This window comes from Ovis canadensis, chromosome 12, assembly GCF_042477335.2.
Source record: "Ovis canadensis isolate MfBH-ARS-UI-01 breed Bighorn chromosome 12, ARS-UI_OviCan_v2, whole genome shotgun sequence".
Taxonomy (NCBI): Eukaryota; Metazoa; Chordata; class Mammalia; order Artiodactyla; family Bovidae; genus Ovis; species Ovis canadensis.
In genome coordinates, this window is record NC_091256.1 from 11,236,585 (window position 1) to 11,256,681 (window position 20,097).

At 48.7% G+C, this 20,097-nt stretch overlaps 1 long non-coding RNA gene and 1 other non-coding gene across 2 annotated transcripts; both read right to left on the reverse strand.

The window, feature by feature from the left end:
• Positions 1-323: 323 nt before the first annotated feature.
• Positions 324-476, reverse strand: LOC138416714 (5.8S ribosomal RNA). Its single transcript, XR_011247833.1, has one exon. It is a non-coding gene; the product is annotated as a 5.8S ribosomal RNA (ribosomal RNA).
• A 15,458-nt stretch (positions 477-15,934) lies between these two features.
• LOC138415800 (uncharacterized) lies at positions 15,935-18,705 on the reverse strand. Its single transcript, XR_011247422.1, has 2 exons — positions 18,482-18,705; positions 15,935-16,120 (listed from the first exon to the last, which is right to left on the reverse strand). It is a non-coding gene; the product is annotated as an uncharacterized lncRNA (long non-coding RNA).
• Positions 18,706-20,097: the final 1,392 nt, after the last annotated feature.

Here is a 20,097-nt window from a genome sequence, read left to right on the forward strand (position 1 = left end):
CCCCTGCTGCGTGGCGCAAGACCATCCCCAAACCCCGACACCCCAAGGGCAACAACACCCAAAGGCCGCTTGCGGCTCGAGGAAGCTCTCAAAGGGGAGATCAACCACAGAGGCCTGGCAGGCCAGGGGACTCAGTGCGACCTCATGTCCCCTTCTCCCCTCTTGTGGGCAGCGTCCACCTGGCCACAGAGGCAGGGGACACCGTGTCTGCACTTAAGGGGACAGAAGGACCAGAGACCCTTCAAGGACAACCCCCAGCCACGGGACTTCCAGGAAGGCGAGCACACGACATGAGCACCCCAGAGGGGTGGTTGATCGTCAAGCAATGCTCAGACAGGCGTAGTCCCAGGAGGAACCCAGGGCCGCAGGTGCGTTCAAAGTGTCCATGATCAATGTGTCCTGCAATTCACATTAATTTTCATAGCTAGCTGCGTTCTTCATTGACACAAGAGCTGAGTGATCCAGCACTAAGAGTTGTAGGAGGTTTTCAAGTGTTTTGTTTCCACAGGAGACCCACCCCTGGCATGGCACATCCCACCTTTTTTCCCTCCCTCCCCAGAGTTGGGCAGGGGTTGCCTCTGGCCAGCCAAGTCAGACAGAAAACAGCAGACTGGAGGGGACAGGAAAGGTTTCACGCAATGGAGCAGGGTGTGCTTGGACACCCAACAGGCCCCCGGGTGGGGGGGGTTCCAACCCTCCCCCAGGGACGTGGAGGAGCCACTCATGCACCTCACACAGTCTCGGCCCACGCGAGGACTGCAGGGTAGCCCCCTCCCAACAGCCATGGCGGCAGTGACCATGACGCGCCACACCGTCCCGGCCCTTCAGGGGATGGCTGAGTCCGGGGGAGACTGGAGGCACCTCCCGGCTTCCCGCGGGCCCGGCCATCCTGACCCCAAGGCAGTGAAGCCCCCCCAGGGGTCTTTAAACCTCCTCGCCAGGACGCACTAGGTAACTGGAAAGGAGGAGGTGGGCAAGGGGCACAGCGTGCCCCACGGACCACAGCCCCAACTTCCACCACCAGCTACTGCATCCCTGCCCGCAGCCACGCGCGTGGACCTCAGCACGGCTGGCCCGTGATGCATAGAGGCCTTCAACGGGAGCCTCTGTATTCACAGCACAACAGCCAGGTCTCTCCTGCACACTCAGCCTCTTAGAGGAAATCTTGGCTGACACAGGCATCCACAACAGGACTGGGCCTTCCCTAGGATCCTGTGCCAATGAAGGAGCACACCTTGCACTCCCAGGCTCACCCAGCCTCCAAGACGAGCTCCTGGTGGCCACAGGCATCCTGGACACACAGGCGCCTTCTGTGGAGTCCGCTACTGTCATCACAGGGGACCACCCAGCACTCCCTGGGACACTCAGCCTCCTAGAGGAAATCTTGGCTGTCATGGCCATCTAGGACATGCCTTCATCTTCCCCAGGAGCCGCTGTGGAGGAGGAAGGAGTAGAAGAAATCCTGGAAGCACCCTTCAGTGAGGAGGATTACCAGGCCCTCCTCGACATGCTGCCAGGCTCCCCAGGCCCTCGGGCTTAGACGGAGAGGTAGGAAGGGGCACCTTCTCCCTGAACCCCTTTCAGTTCTCTTTTCCTGGGATGCAGAGCCACGAAGCTCATGGTGGGGGGCGGTTTGGGGTGAGGGTAGGAGAGAATACAGACAGGATGTCTAACAACAACTTTGGGGACAAACCTGAGAGCTGGATCTTTGGAAAGCTGTGCCTCATCCCCCCCACCCCAAGAGGGACATCCCACCTGAAGCCTCAAGGAACCCAAGTATTGCAGTGATCAAGAGGGTGCCTAAGAGGGGACATGCCATGGAGCCAATAAAGAAACCCCCTGCCCCACACAGGTTCTTTTGGTCTGGCTCCTCTGTCTTCTGGTCCAATCCACACAGGAGAACTCCTTCCCTATGCCAGGGGCAGCAGAGGGAGGGGGAGAGGGAGAGGGAGACAGGGGAGTGGGGAGGTGGAAGTTTGGGAGATGCAGCTGGGAGGGGCCCAGTGGGTGGAGGGAGAGGGTGGGAGTGAAGGGAGAGAGTGGGAGTGAAGGGAGAGAGTTTGGGAAGGCTGAGTGGGAGAAGGAGGGAGGGAGAGAGGAAAGGGAAGCAGGAAGATTTTGGGACAGGGGGAGGGAGAGGGTTGTTGGGGGAGTGGGGGCTGAGCCTGCATCTGGGACTCAGCTTCAAGCCACCTGCAAACCCTGCAGGTATCCTTAAAATGCTGAATCAAGGACACATTTTCCCTGGTTTCAAGATGCCTGTTCAGGGCAGGTTTTTCATGGTCAGATCCTCTGAGCCAGCAGTAGGGACCTACCCACACAACCGCTTTCACGACCATCATCCATGCCCATGTGAACACACATGCCCAGTATATCTGCAAAAGCCAATCATCTCCGTGTCTCTCTCTGACCCACGGAGCATAGTGACTGAGCTCACCCTGCCACCAACATCCTCCCGTCACCCACAGACATGCAGATGTTATGTATTTGCAAACCCATTCCTGACTTTATAGACCCAGTGGTTTTGAAGTACATACAAAACCCTGCCTGTTCTCATGTGAACCCCATGGTTGGGTTTAGAAGCTTCGGTGGCCAAAGAATACATTGCTAACGATGGCTATGGGTGTGGTGTTGTGGTTTGTTCAAGCCACGTTCCTTCTCTACCCCCTCCCCAGGATACAGCCAGGGCAAAAGGTCTATTCCCGGCTTCACTTTGTGCACAAGCACATGCACCTGCACACACACGAACACATGCGCACCATCCTGTCGGACGCATTGCGACTCCGTGGACTAGTTCTAGAGGCCAGATGGTAGTTTTCTCCCTTTTGCAGCAGATCTTCCCAATGCAGGAACTGAACCGGTGTCCTGCATTGCAGGTGGATCCTTTACAACTGAGCTATCAGGGAAGACCTGAGCACTGGCAAGCCAATTTCAAGGCCATGCCACCAGGAGAGGAAAGGCTAGCTGATCTCCAGGTCATCTGCCAGCCACCCCCCAGTCCCCCCTCCATCCCAGCCAATGGAGCATCCCGACGAGAATGAGGCATATGCCAGAGGAAGGAGCCCCAGTGAAGGCACAGTCCTCCGGGGACTGGCTTCTTTCCCTTGGCATCTGTGTCCTCCACCACCTCCTCCCCAGGTAGAGTTCTCTGAGCCGAGTGCTCTCCTGCTGTCATGGACCCTTGGCAGCCTGGGTCAGGGGCCACCCTGCCGCCTGCACAGCCTGAGACACACATCCCGTGGTGGCCCGAGTGACCCTATGGTGAAAGCACAGTGCCCCTGCTAGAGCCACAGCCCCAGTCCCGCAAATTTCCAAACTCGACAAGCCTCTTAGTTGAGCTCTTGGCGGCCACAGGTGTCCCAGACAAGCAGGCACTTTTCCTGGGGGCCACTGCAGATATGCAAGAGCACACCCTGTTCTCCCAGGCGCACCCAGCTTCCTAAACTAGCTCTTGGTGCCAATGGGGATCCTGGACATGATGGGGCCTTCCCTGGGGCCCTCTGCAGATGCATGAGCACACCTCGCCCTCTCAGACTCACTCAGCCTCCAAGACGAGCTCCCGGCTACCGAGCATCCCGGGCTTGCTGGATCCTTTCCTGGAGTCCTTTACTGTCCTCACAGGGGGCCATCCAGCCCTCTCCGGGTCACCCAGCCTCCTAGAGGAAGTCGTGGCTGCCAAGTCCATCAAGGACATACCCCGGTCTTACTCGGGGGCTGCTGTGGAGGAAGGAGTTGAGGCATTCCTGGAAGTACCCCTCAGTGAGGATGAGTACCAGGCCCTCCTTAACGTGCTGCCAGGCTTCCCAGGCCCTCAGGCTTAGAGGGAGAGGAAGGAAGGGGCACCTTCTCCCCGAGCCACTTTCAGGTCTCCTTTCCTGGGATGTGGAACCATGGAGGTTGGGGAAGGGGGCGATTTTGGTTGCGGGGAAGAGAGAATACAGATGGGATGTCTACCAATAACTTTGGGGACAAACAAAAGAGCTGGAACTTTGGGAAGCATGGGCCCCCCGAGAGGGTGAGGAGGAAATAGGGAGTCATCTGAAAAGGAATTCAGAATAATGATAATAAAATGATTGAAAATCTTGAAAACAAAATGGAGTTACAGATAAATAGCCTGGAGACAAGGATTGAGAAGATGCAAGAAATGTTTAACAAGGATCTAGAAGAAGTAAGAAAGAGTCAATATATCATGAATAATGCAATAAATGTGATCAAAAACACTCTGGAGGGAACCAACAGTAGAATAACGGAGGCAGAGGATAGGATAAGTGAGGTATAAGATATAATGTTGAAAATAAATGAAGCAGAAAGGAAAAAAAAAAGAATTAAAAGAAATGAGGAAAACCTCAGGGACCTCTGGGACAATGTCAAACACCCCAACATTCGAACCATAGGATTCCCAGAAGAAGACAAAAAGAAAGGCCATGAGAAAATACTTGAGGAGATAATAGTTGAAAACTTCCCTAAAATGAGAAAGGAAATAGTCACCCAAGTTCAAGAAACCCAGACAGTCCCAAATAGGATAAACCCAAGGCAAAACACCATAAGACAAATAATAATCAAAATAACAAAAATCAAATATAAAGAACAAATATTAACAGCAGGAAGGGAAAAACAACAAATAGCACACAAGGGGATTCCCATAAGGATAACAGCTGATCTTTCAATAGAAACTCCTCAGGCCAGAAGGGATTGGTAGGACATACTTAAAGTGAAGAAAGAGAAAAACCTACAACCAAGATTACTGTACTCAGCAAGGATTTCATTCAAATATGAAGAAGAAATCAAAAGCTTTACAGACAAGCAAAAATAACAGAATTCTGCACCACCAAACCAGCTCTTCAACAAATGCTAAAGGATCTTCTCTGGACAGGAAACATAGAAAAGGTGTATAAACTTGAAACCAAAAACAATAAAGGAAATAGCAATGGGATCATACTTATCAATAATTATCTTAAATGTAAATGGGTTGGATGCCCCAACCAAAAGACAAAGACTGGCTGAAAGGATACAAAAACAAGACCCCTATACATTCTGTCTACAAGAGACCCACCTCAAAACAAGAGACACACAGACTGAAAATTAGGGCTGGAAAAAGATATTTCACACAAATGGAGACTAAAGGAAAGCAAGAGTAGCAATACTCATATCAGATAAAATAGACTTTGAAATAAAGGCTATGAAAAGAGACAAATAAGGACACTACATAATAATCAAAACATCTATCCAAGAAGATAATATAACAATTATAAATAAATAAATACACACACACACACACACACACACACACACACACACACACACACACACACCCCAACATAGGAGCACCACAATATGGCAAATGCTGACAAGTATGAAAGGGGAAATTAGCAATAACACAATAATAGTAGGAAACTTTAATACCCCACTCACACCTATGGATAGATCAACTAAACAGAAAATTAACAAGGAACACAAGCTTTAAATGATAAAATGGACCAGTTAGAACTAATTGATATTTTTAGGACATTTCACCCCAAAACAATGAATTTCACCTTTTGTTCAAGCACACACGGAACCTTCTCCAGGATTGGTCACATCCTGGGTCATAAATCTAGCCTTGCTAAATTAAAAAAAAAAAAAATTGAAATCATTGCAAGTATCTTTTCTGATCACAATGCAGTAAGATTAGATATAAATTAGAGGAAAAAATATTAAAATTTACAACATATAGAGGCTAAACAACATACTTCTGAATAACCAACAAGTCAGAGATGAAATCAAAAAAGAAATCAAAATATGCATAGAAAGGAATGAAAATGGAAACACAACAACCCAAAACCCGTGGGACACTATAAAAGCAGTGCTAAGGGGAAGGTTCATAGCAATACAGGCTTACCTCAAGAAATAAGAAAAAATTCAAACAAAAAACCTAACTCTACACCTAAAATAACTAGAAAAGGAAATGAAGAACCCCAGGGATAAGTAGAAGGAAAGTAATTTTTAAAATTAGGATAGAAATAAATGCAAAAGAAACAAAAGAGACCTTAGCAAAAATCACCAAAACTAGAAGCTGGTTCTTTGAAAAAAATAAATAAAATTGACAAACCAGACTCATCAGGAAACAAAGGAATTAAAATCAAATTAACAAAAATAGAAATGAAAATCAAAAAGTCACAACAGACAACCAAGAAATACAAAGGATCATAAGAGACTACTATAAGCAACTATATGCCAACAAAACGGACAACTTGGAAGAAATAGACAAATTCTTACAAAAGTACAACTTTCCAAAACTGAACCAGGGAGAAATAGAAAATCTTAACAGACCCATCACAAGCAGAGAAATCAAAACTAATCAGAAATTTTCTAGCAAACAAAAGCTCAGTACCAGATGGCTTCACAGCTGAATTATACCAAAAATTTGGAGAAGAGCTAACACCTATCCTACTCAAACTCTTCCAGAAAATTGCAGAGGAAGATAAACTTCCAAACTCACTCTATGAGGCCACCATCACCCTAATACCAAAACCTGACAAAGATGCCACAAAAAAAAAAAGGAAAGAAAACTATAAGCCAATATCACTGTTGATCATACACGCAAAAATCCTTAACAAAATCCTAGTAAACAGATCCAACAACATATTAAAAATATAATACATCATGACCAAGTGGGCTTTATACCAGGGATGCAAGGATTCTTTAATATCCACAAATCAATCCATGTAATACACAACATTAACAAATTGAAAGATGAAAACTACATGATTATCTCAATAGATGCAGAGAAAGCCTTTGACAAAACTCAATGTCCATTTATGATAAAAACCCTCCAGAAAGCAGGAATAGAAGGAACATACCTCAACATCATAAAAGCTACATATGACAAATCCACAGTAAACATTATCCTCAATGATGAAAAATTGAAAGCATTTCCTCTAAAGTCAGGTACATGCAAGGGTGCCTACTCTCACTGCTACTATTCAATATAGTTTTGGAAGTTTTGGCCACAGCAATCAGAGCAGGAAAAGAAATAAAAGGAATCCAGATTAGAAAAGAAGAATTAAAACTCTCACTGTAGATGACATGATTCTCTATATAGAAAACCCTAAAGTCTCCACCAGAAAATTGCTAGAGCTAATCAATGAATACAGTAAAGTTTCAGGATATAAAATCAACAGACACAAATCTCTTGTATTCCTATACACTAACAATGAGAAAATAGAGAAATTAAGGGAACAATGCCATTCACCATTGCAATGACAAGAATAAGATACTTAAGAATAAATATACCTAAGGAAACAAAAGCCCTGTATATACAAAACTATAAAACAGTGATGAACAAATAAAAGAGGACAGAAATAGATGGAGAAAAATACCATGTTCATGGACTGGAAGAATCAATATAATGAAAATGAGTATACTACTGAAAGCAATCTATAGATTCAATGCAATCCCTATCAAGCTACCAATGGTATTTTTCAGAAAACTAGAACAAATAATTTCACAATTTGTATGGAAATACAAAAAAAAAAAAAAAAAAAGAAGAGAGAGGAAAAAAAAAACACACAAAAACAAAATTCAAATAGCCAAAGCAATCTTGAGAAAGGAGAATGGAACTGGAGGAATCAACCTGCCTGGCTTCAGGCTATACTACAAAGCCACAGTCATCAAGACAGTATGGTACTGGCACAAAGACAGAAATATAGATCAATGGAACATAATAGAAAGCCCAGAGATAAATCCACGCATCTATGGACACCTTATCTTTGACAAAGGAGGCAAGAATATACAATGGAGAAAAGACAATCTCTTCAACAAGTGGTGCTGGGAAAACTGGTCAATCACTTGTAAAAGAATGAAAGTAGAACCCTTCCTAACACCATACAAAAAAATAAACTCAAAATGGATTAAAGACCTAAACGTAAGACCAGAAACTATAAAACGTCTAGAGGAGAACATAGGCAAAACCCTCTCTGACATAAATCACAGCAGAATCCTCTATGACCCACTTCCCAGAGTAATGGAAATAAAAGCAAAAATAAACAAATGGGACCTAATTAAAATTAAAGCTTTTTCACAGTGAAGGAAACTATAATCAAGGTGAAAATATAGCCTTCAGAATGGGAGAAAATAATAGCAAACAAAGCAACTGACAGAGAATTAATCTCAAAAATATACAAGCAACTCCTGCAGCTTAATTCCAGAAAAATAAATGACCAAATCAAAAAATGGGCCAAAGAACTAATAGACATTTCTCCAAAGACGACATACACATGGCTAACAAACACATGAAAAGATGCTCAACATCACTCATTATCAGAGAAATGCAAATCAAAACCACAATGAGGTACCATCTCATGCCAGTCAGAATGGCTGCTATCCAAAAGTCTACAAGCAATAAATGCTGGGGAGGGTGTGGAGAAAAGGGAATCTTCTTACACTGTTGGTGGGAATGCAAACTAGTACAGCCACTATGGAGAACAGTGTTGAGATTCCTTAAAAAACTTTAAATAGAACTTCTATATGACCCAGAAATCCCACTGCTGTGCATACACACCAAGGAAACTAGAATTGAAAGAGATACATGTACCACAATGCTCATCACAGCACTGTTTATAACAGCCAGGACATGGAAGCAACCTAGATGTCCGTCAGCAGACGAATGGATAAGAAAGCTGTGGTACATATACCCAGTGCATTATTACTCAGCCATTAAAAAGAATACATTTGAATTAGTTATAATGAGGTGGATGAAACTGGAGCCTATTATACAGAGTGAAGTGAATCAGAACAAAAAATACCAATACAGTATACTAATGCATATATACAGAATTTAGAAAGATGGTTATGGCGATTTTATATGTGAGACAGCAAAAGAGACACAGATGTATAGAACAGTCTTTTGGACTCTGTGGGAGAGGGCGAGGGTGGGGTGATTTGAGACAATAGCATTGCAATACGTATATTATATGTGAAACAGATCGCCAGTCCTGGTTTGAAGAATGAGCCAGGGTGCTCAGGGCTGGTGCACTGGGATGACCCTGAGGGATGGGATGCGGAAGGAGGTGGGAGGGGGGTTCATGATGGGAAACACATGTACACCCGTTGTTGATTCATGTCAATGTGTGGCAAAACCCACTACAATATTGTAAAATAATTAGCATCCATTTAAAATAAATACATTTTAAAAAATAATTTAAAAAGAAGATGCACTGATGGCAAATAAGTACATAAAAATTGTTGAACACCATTAATCATTAGGAAAATGAAAATTAAAGCTACACTGAACTATCACTACATAATAATTAAAATGGCTAATTAAAAAATCCTGACAACTCCAAATGCTGATAAAGAGGCAGAAACAACTAGAACTCTAATGCATGTCTGGCGGGAACACACTGGAAAATATTTTGTCTTGGTAACATTTTAATGAAATTAAACGTATACTTATCATAGTATTTAGTAATGTCACTCCAAGGAATGAAAGAGAAATAAAAATTACTCTTTGCAGAAAAATTTGTGTGCAATAATTGTGCTTACTTGGGTTTGTAATATAAACGTTAATAGGAATGGTGAGAGTGGATAGTCTTGCCTTTTTGTTTGTAGTCTTGACTTTACACAACCTTGTCTTAATTACTATACCCTTGTAATTCTTAATATGCTGTAAAAAGCTATGTTTTCTTTTCTGTCACAATCCATGGCTCCATTTGGCTCTTTCTATTTCTATATTAATTTTATACTCAATTTGTGAAGTTCTACCCAAAATATGAAGAATCATAACTGGAATTACATAAATTAACTTAGTAAGAATGAAATTTATATAATATTGCAAATTCCAATACATAAATTTGGACTTTCTCTCCAATAATTCTAGCCTTTATTGACTCTGTAACAAAATTTTATAATTTCCCCTGCATAGATCTTTCATATCTTTTGTCATGTTCTGCTAGGTATTAGCTTCTATGCTACTGTATAATCAGCATGTCTTCTTTTTTTGAAAGGAAAGAGAAAATAATATTTCTGATTTATTTTTAAAATTTGGTTATCAAGGCACAGCAAAATTGTGCTTATATGACAATCTCTTCATAATATCCCTCAGTATATTAACAAGACAACTAAATCTTTTCTTTACCCTTTAATTGAGATCTAATTGACATACAAAATCATATTTGTTTCAAGTATATAACATAATGATTTGATATTTGTTATATATTTTGAAATGATCATCATAAGTTGAGATAACATCCAGCCGTGTTTTTGATCTTAAGGGAAGGACATTCAGACTTTTAACATTAAGTAGAGAGGTAGCTGCAGGTTTTTCACAGATGCCCTTTATTGTGTTAAGGAAATTATATTTCCCATTTTGCTGAAAATAATAGATGCTGAATTTTGTCAAATTCTTCTTACACAACAATTGAGATGATCATATGATTTCCTTCTCTAGTGTTCTGATCTGGGAAACAATATTGATTCATTTTTAAATGTTGGATCAGCCTTGTATTTCTAGCATAAACTCCACTTGGTTATTATGTGTTATCCTTTTAAATATACCTTTAGATTGAATTTACTTATATTTTATGGATAATTTTAACATCTATTCTCATGGGAAATGTCCTGAGGTTTTCTTTTCTTATATCTTTGTTTGGACCTGGTTCCTGGTAATACTGATTTCATAACTGAGCTGGAAAGTGTTCTCTCCTCTTCTGTTTTCCAGTAGAGCTTGAGCATGACTGACATTTACTCTCTAAATGTTTGGTTGATTTTGTAAATGAAATTACCTAGGCCTGATTTTCCTTTGTTGGCAGTACTGTATTGTGTTTTGATGAGGATTTGGAGCTTTAGAATTGACCAACCTCAAATTCATCTGTAACTATTCATTTCTCCTTATTCTCTTTGAATCTCAGTTTCTTCATCTGTAAAATGGGTCCTTGCGAGATGAAATAACAATATACATCAGTTGATTATCACTGTGCTATACTACATTTGTATATGTTAACTTCTTCATATTTTAGTATTATAGTACTTACTACTTTTACAGATAAGAAAACTATTACAAATGGAAATTAAATAACTTCCCCAGGGCTACTCAGGTAGCACATAATGAGGCCAGGATTTGAATTGAGCCTGTCTGGTTCCACAGTCCTTGCCTTTAATCACTAAGAGGCACTCACTATAATAATTGCTAACTCATTGTTGAGTATTTTTGAGTAATATATGTAAGAACTAAATCTGTGCTAGTTCAAGGTTGGTGTTTAGTAAACTGGTATGCGAAGAACTGACTCATTTGAAAAGATTGAAGGCAGGAAAGATTGAAGGCAGGAAGAGAAGGGGATGACAGAGGATGAGATGGTTGGATGACATCACTGACTCAATGGACATGAGTTTGAGTAAACTCCGGGAGTTGGTGGTGGACAGGGAAGCCTAGCATGCTACAGTCCATAGGGTCATAAAGAGTCATGACTGAGTGATTAAACTGAACTGATTGCTATTCATAAGACAAATTAATATTACTTTGAACAAAGTCAAGTACTTCAAAATATTTTCAACCTGTCAAAGACATTTTATTATAGGCAATCAAGTACATTGTATTGAAAATTTATCACAGTGAAATTCCATACATATTTAGTGCACTTAAAAAAGTGATATTGTGAACATCAAACCTTAATAGGAATAGCAACATGAATTTTTGCCCAGTTCAACTCTGCCCTTTTGTGTAATTCTGGTAATTAAACTTCTTGAGAAGTTTGCAAATCTTTAGAATAATAAAAGGAACAGTAACTGTTTCTACCACTTTGATCTTAGTTGTTGATTGGCTTAAAAAGAGAAATATTTGATCCATGTCAATGTATGGCAAAAACCACTGCTGCTGCTGCTGCTCCTGCTGCTGCATCGCTTCAGTCGTGTCCGACTCTGTGTGACCCCATAGACGGCAGCGACCAGGATCCCCCGTCCCTGGGATTCTCCAGGCAAGAACACTGGAGTGGGTTGACACTTCCTTCTCCAATGCATGAAAGTGAAAAGTGAAAGTGAAGTTGCTCAGTCGTGTCCAACTCTCTGTGATCCCATGAACTGTTGAGACCCCATGGACTGCAGCCTACCAGGCTCCTTCACCCATGGGATTTTCCAGGCAAGAGTACTGCAGTGGGGAGCCATTGCCTTCTCCGGCAAAACCACTACAATAATGTAAAGCAATTAGTCTCCAATTAAAATAAATTTATATATTAAAAAGGGAAAAAAGAAGTATTTAAAGGTTCTTGGAAGAATTTAGCTAGGAATAATGTTAAATATAGACATTTAGTGTTATAGTTTAAAAATTAGAATCATTTATATTAACATTGAGTATATTATTATATAAATATTTTGATTTGACTGTGAACAATGTATTTACTATGACTTCATACAGAGAGATGCCATTAATGTCAGGTTTTCAGATCTTCCTGGTGATTATTTAGGTTTAGCATATTTACTTTATTTATTTTAGCCCATGAGATGATGACTACCATATGCCAAAATATTCAGTTCAGTTCAGCTCAGTTGCTGAGTCGTGTCCAACTCTCTGTGATCCCATGAACCTCAGCACGCCAGGCCTCCCTGTCCATCACCAACTCTGAGGGTTTACCCAAACTCATTTCCATTGAATCAGTCATGCCATCCAACCATCTCATCTGTCATCCCCCTCTCCTCCTTCCCTCAATCTTTCCCAGCATCAGGGTCTTTTCAAATGAGTCTTTGTGTTAGGTGGCCAAAGGATTGGAGTTTAAGCTGCAATGTCAGTCCCTCAAATGAACACTCAGGACTAATCTCCTTTAGGATGGATTGGTTGGATCTCCTTGTAGTACAAGAGATTCTCAAGAGTGTTCTTCAACACCACAGATCAAAAGCATCAATTCTTCAGCACCCAGCTTTCTTCACAGTCCAACTCTCACATCCATACATGATTACTGGAAAAACCATAGCCTTGATGAGATGGACCTTTGTTAGATATTACTTTGCTATCTAATATGCTATTTAATATGCTACCTAGGTTGGTCATACCTTTCTTTCCAAGGAGTAAGCGTCTTTAAATTTCATGGCTGCAATCACCATCTACAGTGATTTTGGAGCCTCCCAAAATAGTCAGACACTGTTCCCACTGTTTCCCCATCTATTTCCCATGAAGTGATTGGACCAGATGCCATGATCTTAGTGTTTTGAATGTTGAGCTTTAGGCCAACTTTTTCACTCCTCTTTCACTTTCATCAAGAGGATTTTTAGTTCCTCTTCACTTTCTACCATAAGGGTGGTGTCATTTGCATATCTGAGGTTATTGATATTTTCCCCAGCAATCTTGATTCCAGCTTGTGCTTCCTCTAGTGCAGCGTTTCTCATGATGTACACTGCATATAAGTTAAATAAGCAGGATAACAACATACAACCTTGACATACTCCTTTTCCTATTTGGAACCAGTGTGTTGTTCCATATCCAGTTCTAACTGTTGCTTCCTGACCTGCATACTTGTTTCTCAAGAGGCAGGTCAGGTGGTCTAGTATTCCCATTCCCCGGCAGATCTCCCCGGTGTCTTCCTCTTCCTCTGGGTCTCACCTGAGCTGGGGCGCAGACCCCTGGGAACCCTGCGGGGACCCGTGCAGCAGCCAGAGGCACCAGCGGGACGCAGAGGCCAGCCCACCGGGGCCCTGGCTGACGTCCCCGGTCTCTTCCGGGGAGTCTTCCACGGGCTGGGACGCAGAGCCTGGGGAGCCCCCCGACGCCCCCACCTCCTGCCAGCCTTGCAGCCCACCGTGCCACCGTCTGTTCCCAGATGGCAGCTTTGCGGGTCCCTGGCAGACCTGCCCGCTGTCTTTGACGGGGTCTCCCCTGAGCTGGGGCCCCAAACCAGGCAAGCCCCCCAAGACCGCCAGCTCCTGGCAGCCCTGCAGCGCTGGGAAGGGCCAGCGCGATGCAGAGGGCAGCCCAGCGGACTCCCCGGGGCCCTGGCAGACCTCCCCCTGTGTCTTCCTCTTCCTCTGGGTCTCCCCTGAGCTGGGGCAGGGATCCGTGCAGCAGCCAGAGGCACCAGCGGGACGCAGAGGCCAGCCCGCCGGGGCCCTGGCAGACCTCTCCGGTCTCTTCCAAGGAGTCTCCCAGGGGCTGGGACCCAGATCCCGCGGAGCCCCCCGATGCCCGCAGTTCCTGGCCGCCCTGCATCCTGCCGAGACCCCCGCAGGTGGCAGACCCCAGCTCCCCGGATCCCTGGCAGACCACCCCCGTCTCGTCGGCGGAATCTCCTTTGGGATGGGGTCCTGACCCTGTGGAGCCCCCCGAGGCCTCCAGCTCCTGGCCACCCCGCAGCCCTGTGAGGGGACGGCAGGACACAGAGGGCAGCCCGCCAGGTGCCCCGTGGCCCTGGGAGACGTCCTCCATCTCTTCGGCAGAATGGTCCCTGGACTGGGGCCCTGAACCTAGTGAGCCTCACGTGGGCCTCAGCTCCTGGCCGCTGTGCATCCAGCCGAGACCCTGGTGGGTCACAGATGGCAGCTCCCTGGATCCTTGACAGACCTCCCCCGTCTTGTCAGCGGAATCTCCTTTTAGCTGGGGCCCTGACCCTGCGGAGCCCCCCGAGGCTGCCAGCTCCTGGCCGCCACCCAGCCCAACGAGGGGAGGGCGGGATGCAGAGGGCAGCCCGCCCGGTGCCCCGTGGCCCTGGGAGACTTCCTCCGTCTCTTTGGGAGAAGGTTCCCTGGACTGGGGACCTGAACCTAGCGAGCCCCCCCCCCCCCCGACGCCCCCAGCTCCTGGTCTCCTCGCCCCTCTCCGAAGGGCCGGTGGGAGGAGGGGCCCAGCCCGCCACCGCTGCCGCCTCGCTCGCTGCTGCCGATGGGCCTCTGGCACACCTTCTCCGTCTCTTTGGCAGGGTCTCCCCAGAGCTGGGGCACAGGCACCTGGGAGACCCACGGGGCCCCCTGCACTCCTCCGAGGCGCCGGCTGGAGGCAGAGCCCAGCCCACGGCCGGGGCCCTGGCAGACCTCCCGCGCCTCTTGCGGGGAGTCTCCTCTGGGCTCTCCTGCAGCAGTGGGCTGGGGCTCTCCCGTGGCTCCCGGCTCGTCGCCCACCACCCCCACACGTCCGCCGCAGTGGCCCGGGTCCAGGCTGGAAAGGCCCGTTCTGGCACAGACATGGCTTGACTCCCTTCCCTTTGCTCTTTCCCCAGCAAGGACTCTGGCCTCTTGTCCCGGGCTCCCATGCTCATTTAACTTCCCACTGGGATGTAGCCAGGGTGTGCCCGCCTCTCCCGCTGAAGGTTTCTTCCTGCCACGCCCTGGCCAAGGGTCCGGCCCACCGGAGCCTGGGTCTTGCCGGTCTCGCCAGGGTGCCTGTCAGTGTGGAACACCTCCCCGCCACAGCGGCCCTCCCACGACGCGGCCTGGCTGCTCACACCCTTGCCCTTCCGCTTGCTACTGTCTCGCCCTGGCGTGCAGGAGGGGAACCCTGTCTCACCAGATGTCAGCAGCCCTGCGCCATTCTGCCAGACCAAGGGGTCCTGGCGCGCCCGGGCCCCAGGAAGAAGGAGCCCCGGGCGGGCTTGCCAGGCGCACAGGCTCCACATCGCTGCTGGCCTCACGTCAGCCCCCTAGCTTCTCGAGCACATCCAGTGGGGGCAGGGAGAGGAGGGCTCTTTGTTGCCAGCACCCCCTCCCTGCTGAAGCCCTCAGCCGGCAGTCCGGCCCTTCCTCCCTCCCGTCGCCTCTCAGCATCTCAAGCCAGCCTGGTCGAGCTCAGAGGAACCATGTGTCTTAGCAGAAAGAGAAGGAGGGCGCATGGGTGCAGCCTAGCGGGGGCACCCACTCATTCACCGACCCTTGGGTCGCCGCAGAATGACCACGGTGCTGCTGGTGGGTGGCGCTGGGACACTGGGGCCCTCAACCAACCGGGAGACATCTAGGCATCCACCAAGAGCTAAGAATACAGACATCATCAACTTGCAAACCCGATCTGGAATTCGTCAACCCGGCCGTTTTGAAGTACATACAGACCCCTGACTTTTCTCCCGTGAAACCCCGTGGTTGGGGTTAGAAACCTGGCTGGCCAAAGAATCCATTGCTATGGATGGCTGTGTAGGTGGCGCTGTGGTTCCTTGGTTTCTTTGCGATTCCCTGGGACCTGTTCAGAGTGAAAGAACAAGTGCCTCTCATTGTCCGTCCCCCACGTTGCTTCACGCAGCCTCTTCCTTCTTTGTCTGCTCCTGCCTCCTGATTTCCTCCACCTTCTCCTCTCTGCCTTCCATCTCTTTAGGAAAGCACACACTCTTTCCATGTCCCGTTGCTGGCACAGGTCAGGGCTTTGTTTTGTCCAGAACGTGCTTGCTGCCTTCCTTGGTTTAGTGGACCCTCCTTCCTGAGAGGAGGGCGTACACTGTCTCCTTTCCCTGGGCTCTCTAGGACACTTGGGGTGTGGGCTGGGCTGGGGCCGTGTGGGCATCTGGCTCCACCTGGAAAAGCCCTAAATGGTGTGAGCTGCCATTGGAGACGCTGGCCCATCAGGTCTCTGGCAGTAGACTTGAGCTCCCGGCAACTCAAAGGCCTGGGGGCGGTGGACTGGGACTGCTGTAGGGAAAGGACACCATGAGGGCCCAGAGGAGTTGAGGAGGGACATGGGAAATGCAGGCGAGGGAATCCAGGGATCCAGTCGGAGGCACTAGAGACAGCCTCCAGTGCCCGGGAATGCCTGGGAGGAGCCAGCCGAGGCAATTGAGGCCAAGGTATGTGTGGAATGTGGAAAGGCGGGAAAGCCCAGAGAGTTTCCTGAGGTAAGGCAGGCTGGGAAAGGGGGTGTGGGCGGCTACTTCAAAGGGGCCTAGGGGAATTCCCTGGCAGTGAGGCCTCTGTGCACTGATGAAGGCCAGAGCCCGGGGCTGATCCTCTCTGCTGCGTGGCAGGGCCTCAGACCAAAGCCTCGAGCAGCCCACCCAGCCCAACGTGGACCTTGGGGTTCTGTGGCACATGCTGTGCCCGTGAAAGCCCACTCGCTCCACGGGATTCTTTTCCGCCCCCTCCCCGCCTGCCGCCCCTGCCCCTCCAGTGGGCTGGTAACTGATCCCAAGAGGAGGAAAGACAGCATTCGAGCCACCCACCCTCGTGACATGGCATCCCGCCCCATTGATCCTGCCAGGGCAAAAGTTCTATTCCCTGCCCCGCTTCGCACACGCCTGGCCAGGCACGCACACATGCACGCACGCGCACACAGTTCTGTCCGACGCTTTGCGACCCCGTGGACGAGTTCTGCAGGCCAGATGGTAGCTTACTCCCTTGGGCAGCGGATCTTCCCAACGCAGGCATCGAACCGTGGTCTCCTGCATTGCAGGTGGACCCTTTACCAACTGAGCTATCAGGGAAGCCCCAAGCACCGCCAGGCCAAGTTCAAGGCCATGCCCCCAGGAGACACCAGGCTCGGCCTCATCCTTCTGCCACCCGCCGGCCGCCCCCACTCCCCCGCCCCACGTCCCAGCAAAGGGCCCGTCCCGGCCTGAATGAGGAGGCACACATCAGAGGAACGAGCCCCAGGGGAGGCACAGTCCTCCAGGGACTGGCTTCTTTCCCCTGGCCTCGCTGTCCTCCAGGATCAGCCGACTGGTTCGCCCCGTGCAGAAAAGCGTCTTCTTCTCCAGAGTGGGGATGTGAGGAGAAAACGCCTTGGGGCAGACACAGCAGCTCGTCTGCTGACCACACACCTTTCTTTTTCCCTGGACAGTTTGGGTGCTTGACAAAAGTCTTCATGCTGAGGAAGCCTGGTGCCAAAGACCAGGGCGCAGCTCCCATCTCTGCCAGGGGCCTTACCCCATTTCACTTCTTCTCGCTTAGGGCGGGAGGGGAAGTGCAGTGAGCCTGACCCGAGCTGCTTGATCCCCCGGCAGGGCCTTCCACTCCACTGCTGCCACTGCAGGTCCAGGGCGGCATCGCCAACTGCGCCTGGCAGGACCACCCCTCACAGCCAAGCTCTCCTTGGCTCCAGCCGCCCTCTTCAACCCAGCCCTCCGGACCCAAGAATGCTGCACCTCCTGGGTGCATGGTGGGGTGGGGTGGCGAGGGATGAGAAGGGGAGACGAGGTTTTCCTTTTTGAAAACGATGCCCATGGCCATAGGGCGCTTTTACCCAGCTTAGTAAGCGGGACGAGGAGAGGGGGTTGGTGGGGCATGGTGCGGTTGAAGTTTGAAGGAAGTGCTTGCTATATATCCCCAGGCAAACTGGAGTAGCCTCTCTCTGGAGGGACTGCTCCGGCCCACACGCGCTGGGGGAAAAGGTCATTGCACGCATCCTAGGCTATTAACCATCCTGGTTTTCCGGAATTCCCCTGCATCTGGCGGCGGACAATTTGTGCCTCCTCCTCTGGTCAGTGGCCAGAAGAGTGCATTGGTTCAGGCGTGGGCGGAGGCGTGGGCCTAGGCGCCACCTCTTTTGCCTCTCAATCCCCGCCCACCGCCCACTGCATTTGCCCCCCTCCCCCACTACCAATTTACTTAATACCTCACCACTGGATCCCTGGGTCTCAATTTTGCCTCTTCCAATTGTGGAATGCTCTCCTCTGGCGGGAAGGGTTAATAGTGGGAAGAGGAGCTCTGAACAGCGGGTGGGGCCCTTCGGTCCTCTGGAGCAGGAGTAGTCGTGGCTGCTGTGCTGCTTGGCCCTTGGGCCCAGCCATTGCCGGGCCCGCTTTGTCTCTGCTGTGGGTTCCAAGCTCTTCAGTTTTGAAACCATATCTAGGGGAGCAAAAGGCAGACAGGCACATTAGAATTCGTGATTGTCCAGTTCAGGTGCTGGCGCCTCCGTGGTGCCCATTCTAAAGCCTGCCTTGCCGCCCAGCCTCTGGTCTGTTAGGCCCAGTGAGGCTCCTGCAGGGCCGTTTTCTGCAAATGAATCCCTTGACCCTGGGAAATGAGGGGTGCCCGCATGGCCACAAGCGGCCTCAAACCCTCCACTCGGCCCACCGACTTTTGGCCCCTCACCCCAAGCCCCAGCTCCAGCCCGAGCCCACGCCTACGTGCATCCAGCTCCAAACGCTCTGCTGGGCTGAACCCTCCTGACTCCTGGGCCACGTCCTGTGCCCATGGGCTGACTGGAGAACTTACCTGGATTCGAGTTTCTGGGATTCCCATATGACGAGCCAGTTCTTTCCGGTTGGTAATCCCCTGGAAGAGATCCCTCGTGAAGGTTTGCACAAGGTACCTTGTTTGAGAAGGAGAGAATGACTGTCCACTTTCTCCAGGCCTCTCTTGCTGAGTTTCCTACAAAAGAAAGAACACACCGAGAGGAGAGGACGTTCCGGCCCGAGGAATGGTCACAACACAGATACCCTAGACGGTGTGGAGGGAAGGGAGAGTCCCACACAACTGAAACACCACAGGTAGCTCTGCAGCCAGGGCAGGGCTCTAAGGAATATAGCCACAGAGGGATCGGGTCCCTGGATCCATCATGAATGCTTCCATGTGCAAGCAAACACACACACTCCATACACATGCATGTCCCTGTGTCTTGCCCCCAAGTGCCCTGAAGCATGCCCCTCGGCCAAGGTTGCCTGGGCTGGGGAGGGTGTGCAAAGCGGGACCCAGTGCTGCCCGCCCATGCAGACTGGGGTCGTCATGCCCCGACTGGGACACTGATGGGGGAGGCAGCACCAGTTAGCCCTGTTTCCTCCTCTTCCCTCCACTGACCACCCCCAAACCCCCCTAACCCTTGGTTTTTCTGGGCTTCCTGTGGCCATCCACCAGCAGAGAGAATTCTCTTATAGGAGGGGGACGGTTTGGCACCCCCACTGGCGGACTTGCTTTCGAGAACGCTGGCTAAGTTACCTGGAGAGGAAGACCGAGGTCGAGGAGGGGCCGTCGGTGGCGTGGTTGTGGACGTTGGCCCCCCCTTCCCCTTCTTGGTTCACATATTCAGACGGCGATTGGCTCTGCTTTAACTGTCTTCTACGCTGGTTTTGGAACCAGACCTAGGGGCAAACAGAGAGAATTCCTTCTCAGGAGAAAGGCCACCAGGTGCTTTCAGCTTACTTGGATCAGCATGGAGAGACTGAAAGAGAGAACGGAGGTAGAGATGGGGGCCTACCTGAACTCTGCTTTTGGCAATGCCAAGGTCTCAGG